We start from the raw sequence: 6075 nt of genomic DNA, 5'->3' as shown, positions 1-6075 counted from the left end.
AAACTATTTAACAAGTCATATAAAAGCAAACAGAAAAATCATTGTAGTGTTGATTTTTGAAGAAGAGAGAAAAATTGAAATACAAAAAACACACAGGAATTTTTCAAATCATCCGTGTCCAATATTTGTTTCCTCCTTAGATAACAGTATTGAATGCGTTTAAGAAATATTGTGTTAGGGACTGGTGAAACATCATTTCATTTCAGGCATACGAGTAGCAACAAAACTGATGAAACCATGAACTGGTGGGAGTGAGCACATCGACTCCTCAAAGGAGGTCGTAGTAAGAATCAAAGGAAAGAAACAAAGAAAGAAATCTTTCAGAAGAAGTTACAAGCCTACAAACATCGAGCCACATTATACATTTTACAAATACAAACCCAGAACGTCCAGAGGGTTCCACGCAAGCACATAATTGTCAAAAAGACCATCAGGTAACAATTCCACCAGAATGTTGTAAACAGTTTTCTTTTCATTAAAATAACACACTGTAGCATTTATACAATATTCAGACTAGTAGAACGAAGTTTCATGGATAAATTATATCACATATTTAAATAATTAAACCATACTCAAAACCCAAACAATGCTGGCAAGGTAAGCCAGTCTATAGTGCCAAGATCACTACAGACAAAGGGTTTCATACCCTAAACTTATGGACAAAGTCGACCTATCAACACAGCAAGGAGGAGAGTCGAGGCTCAGCTAAGACAAACAAAACCCTAAGCATAAACAAGAGAAAGCAGGACCAGACCCTACCCGTTTGGGTCAGCAGTCATCCAAGCTGTGGAACAGAGCCTTAGACCATAACCTAAGCGCCGACAAGCCACCTGCAAAAGCCACCATCAAAATCATTACAGACCTGAGAGTGTGGAAGTGTAAAACAAAAACAAAAAACAAAAGAACAGACAAAGCGAGGGTTTTGCAAATACCTGGAAGGCAACATTGGGTTGAAACAGAGCCTCAACTAGTTGCCAACCACCAAGGGTACTCTGCTCACACAAGAGTGAGACCTTTAGAATCACAGAAAATATGATAGGGTAAGAAAATCACGGAGAGAGGACTTACCATCGTCTGCGGAGAAGCTGAGACCAAATGCCAAGACCCTTGACAGCGGAAACCTGAAGCATTTGCAGTTAAACAACAGTTAACGACAGAGGAGCTTAGTAGATGGAAACAACAACATAAAAATAAGAGCATATATGAACTAGCGACCACGGAAAGCATTCACAATAACCAGAAATCAGAGCAACCAAACAGTAGACCACCAACAGAACCAGTGGCCGGAGCAGAGATCGAAACCAGAGCACCATCGAACCAAAATTACCACAGTCACCACGGAACAGTCGAGAAACCCTCCCAAACAACAGAGAACAACCAGAATGCCAAGTGAACAAGGAATGAGGGAGTAAACCAAAGGCGGGATCGCACATCTCGAGATAGGGATAGGTGTTCCCTCACGGTAAATGCCAAGTACCAGATCATTAATACAATCACCAAAATATCTACCACTAATCCACCAGGTGTATTATCCGTTTAATCACCATACAAATTATTGTATTAATCATTTAATAGAATCGTAAAGTTTTCAAAGGGTTGGTCCCATCATTTTGTTTTAATTTAACAATAAAAATATATATTATTAAATACATATAAATTTATTTTTAGTATTTAAAAATTATAATTATATATGAGAGAAAATGTTGACTTAACTTCATTGGATTTTAAAAAATAAGATGTTGATTTAATTAAAAATAGTTTTAAATTTTATTTAAAAAATAAACAATTAATTAAATAATTTTATTATAAAGCTATACTAATTATTAATGTTTATTAATATTAATGTGGTTTATTTGACCTAAAGAAGATAAAATGATACTCTTTAATATTTTATTTGTATAATCAAAAAATAGTAGAAGCTTTCTCACAGTACTATAGGTTTACTTATTGACTTAGCAAATCAAGAAGATCGGTAGTATAACAAGAATTTTGGAAATGAAAATGGATGAAAAATTATAATTATATATATATATATATGAGAGACAATGTTAACTTAACTTCATTGTATCTTAAAAAAAAAAAAATTATTTAATTAAAAAAAAAAAAATTTGAAAATCAAACAATTAATTGAATAATTTTGTAATGATTAATGTCCATTAAGATCAATGTGGTGTTTACTGAACCTTAATAGAGAGATGAACTGAGACTCTTTAATATTTTATTTCTATGATCAAAAAAGAAAGGAAAGAAGTGTTCCCACCTTACTACAATTTTGTTTGTTGACTTAGAAAGTCAAGAAGATTTGCATTGGCAAATGTTTTGGAAATGAAAACAAATATACATAAGAGCCAGCCAATCCAAGAGAAAGTGTTTTTCATCTTCAACGATCTTAGCATGGTAAAGGTCACACATTCTTTCATCCCAAGATGTTTTAGGAGTTGGGTAAAGGTCATATATTCTTTCATCCCAAGATGTTTTAGGAATAGACCAACGGTTTTACTTTGGAGCTTATGAGAATTAGTTCTAATCTTTGCAATGTTTATTTTTTTCAGAGCACTAGTCAAAACATTCTGTTTAGCAAGAGTGGTATTCATCCCCTCATAATACCTTAGCTTCCTTTTTCTCTCTAACTCCTTATCACACACCTTATCCTAAAATTTGGAAGTAATAATATTAATTATTCTCCTAGATAATCTCCTCTTTTATCTATTTGTATTATTTAAAAAATTATATATATATAATTGGTAAGAAATAATGTGGAATAATTTTTTGAGAACTTTTATTTTTTTTAAATTAATTAAATTCATTATATTTTATTAATGTATTTAAGTACACATAAAATTAAAATAGATTTATAAGAGAGGAAATCTAGAACTAGACTATGTTAAAACTATCTCATTAAGATCATCATTTTTTAACCTTTAATTTGCATCTCAACTATAAAACTAAATATTATTGAATTGCAAATTAATCATACCACCCTATTTAACTTTTTGAATGGTAAGAGTAGTGCAATATCAAAATTGGATTTTATGAAAGAAAAATTAGTTATAAAAGTAAGGGAGAAATAAAAAAGATACTAAGGTGGTTAAAGACCTAGAATCCATGCGGTCTGTTATTGTTATTGAGAGGTCACAAGGTTTGAAGCCCTCAAATTCTGGTTTAGCTCTTCTTTATTAGATACACATCTTTCAAATGTCTGTTTAGCTATTCTTTATTTTGGCTTTAGAGGCAACGCAGAACACGAAAGGCCGCAACTTTATTCGTGATTCAATTTAGTTTGAAGGCGTCAAAGGGTAACCGTCAACATCAGCAAGTCGTTCAAATGCTGCTGCTTCAGCTGACACAGAAAAAGAAAGGAGTCTCGATTCAATTTGCTTTCAGGAACAGCGTTTCTATTTTTATAAATGTAATGAAGGATAAAACCAATTTTTTAATGCCATTCAACGTTGGGAACTGGTCACGGGGCGGAGGAGGCTAACTCCACCAACCTGAGTCAAAAATATTTTAATACGAAAGTTAAATACATAATTTCAATGTCAATATCTGAGTCGCAGGAGCAGGTTAATTGGCAGGGCAGCATATGTTATCTTTCCAATTTAACTAAATATATTAGAGTATGTATGGCTTATGCGGCCCACCTATTCACGAACTAATAGCTCCACATATATTATTTGCCGCAGGAATGGAGGAAGCTTTAGGTACAGTCTTGAGAGTTACCGTTAATAAGAAGTGATAAGGTTTGAAAGCGTCAAAGGTTATACATCAACGTCAGCAAATCGTTCAAATGCTAGTTTAGCTCATCTTTATCAGATACACATTTTTCCTTTGACAGGGAACACAGAAGAAGAAAGGCTACAACTCTATTCGTAATTCAATTCTTAGGAGTCCAACTCGTTATATTGAACATGTCGAGCGAATCCCAACGACCAAATTATAAAGTCGTCTCTTGAAGGTCGATTCCGCGTTTTCTCTGTTCTCTTCCTTCTTCCAGTAACCACTTGCTATATATATTTGTTATATACATACACTCATTTTATCATTATTCGTCTTCCTTTCATATTGATATTGATATGGTTGGACTCAGCTACTTATCGTGCGGCTGTGAAGAGGTGGAAGGATATGCACGACTGGTAATATTAATTTCCATGCTTATGATGGTCACAATGGTTAGCCAAAGTTCAGGTTGTAGGGCACTGCAATTGAAATTCGTATTTGAGGTAGATGAAATGGAAACTACTAATAATAATATTAAGATGGTGAAGGGATGGTTGGAATAATATTAAGATGGTGAAGGGATGGTTGGAATCCTTTAGGGGTCCTGTAATTCCGTCACGCCGCTCTAATTGTTACAACTATTAGCTAAAATAACGATTCTTTAATGTGGAATAAATACTTAAAAGAATCTTAAAAAATTTGATGCCCAAGAAAACATACTTCCAGCTATTGATGCTTGCTCATCAAGTGAAAACAAATGAAGTTTCTGTTATAGAGATAGATCAAATATGCCACACCCACGAGCATGCACTTAAACAGTTTGAAGGGAGGAGGGAAACAGATTATGACCTGGAAAAAATCCTCGTCTGCTTTCGCAGGGTAGACCCACATGAAATTATGGCGAATGATGCCTCGAGTCACACACAATACCAATCTCAATCACACTCAGGAGTCTGATCAGAAACTCCATAAAAAATCCAATTGCAAGCCATATATGAAAGCAAACAAAAAAATAATTAGACGTGCACAAAATAAATTATAATAATCAGGTCAACAACTTCACCAGATACACAACCCGTCCTTTCTGTAAATTGCAACTGGTTCGCAATAAACACCAGTCTTGCTGCTTTCAGTGTTAATTAACTGTTCTCTCACCCACGCATTGATATGCCTGTGCCCTGTTGAGCTATCACGCCATACGAGAGATGTTAGAGGGCAGACCAATACCGTTTCTCAATTATAGAAGGGCTTTCAAACTACGACATCATTATGATATCTGTAATCTTCCAAGCTCTACTCACTCTCATTTGATGGTGTAAGGCTGAAGGGGATTGATTTAGTGCTCTTGGGGACCAAACAGAAGTATATATAGCCAAGCTTCCATCAAGCTTCTGTTGGCTATGTGTCAAGTGTTCCACAGATCACGGTAGAGAACTATAGAGGGAGTAATGGACCACTCCAAAAGCTCCCAACAAGAAATTAATTAACTGCAATTGATTTCCGTAATTTAAGGAAATAACTGCAGTTAGTTTTCGTAATTTAAGGGAATGATTGCAGTTGGTTTCCATAATTTAAAGAAATGACTGCAGTTGATTTCCAGAATTTTTGAAATGGGTGGCAGATGGTTTCTTAATCATCGGAGCCGTTAAGGGAAGGGAGCTTAACATTCTCCCACTTGGTCCATACTTCCAATCTTAGTGTTTCATCTTAAAACCCATGATAATATGTATTAAGTAATAGATACATGAATCATGGTGATAAGTCCTCTAATGACGAGTATTATCTTCCATGTATTACTATGTATTTATTCTTATTATAATTTATGTGGCAACAATTTCTTAATGAATAAACCCTATGTTTATTCTTGGTCCTACACACATGAATTTTCTCAAATCAAATTAAGGTGCACATAAATATGAGAAAACATCACAATAATTAAGAATTTCATTAAAATAACATTGTCCATACAATGAGAAACTACATAATGGAACCAAGTGCCATATTCATTACATGATCCTTGTATTTAAATGGCGGCATGCCCTTAGTCAAAGGATCATCAATCATCAACTAAGTGTTGGCGTGCTCAATGACCACTTTATTTTCTTTAATACATTCCCTTATAGGTAAATAGTTAACGTCGATGTGTTTATTTCGACTCCACTTTTGTTGTCTTTAGCCATAAAAACAACAGTTGAGTTGTCGCAATATATTCTCAATGGCTTAGAGATAGAATCCATAATTCTAAGCCCATAAATGAAACTCTTAAGCCATACACCATGTAAAGTAGCCTCAAAACAGGAGACAAACTTGGCTTCCATAGTGGAAGTGGCAATCAAGGTTTGCTTGGCACTCCTCCAT

This window comes from Pinus tabuliformis, chromosome 9 (genome assembly GCF_031772625.1).
Source record: "Pinus tabuliformis cultivar Carrire ecotype Pingquan chromosome 9, CPIR1, whole genome shotgun sequence".
NCBI classification, from domain to species: Eukaryota; Viridiplantae; Streptophyta; class Pinopsida; order Pinales; family Pinaceae; genus Pinus; species Pinus tabuliformis.
Note: the sequence above shows the minus strand (reverse complement) of the source record.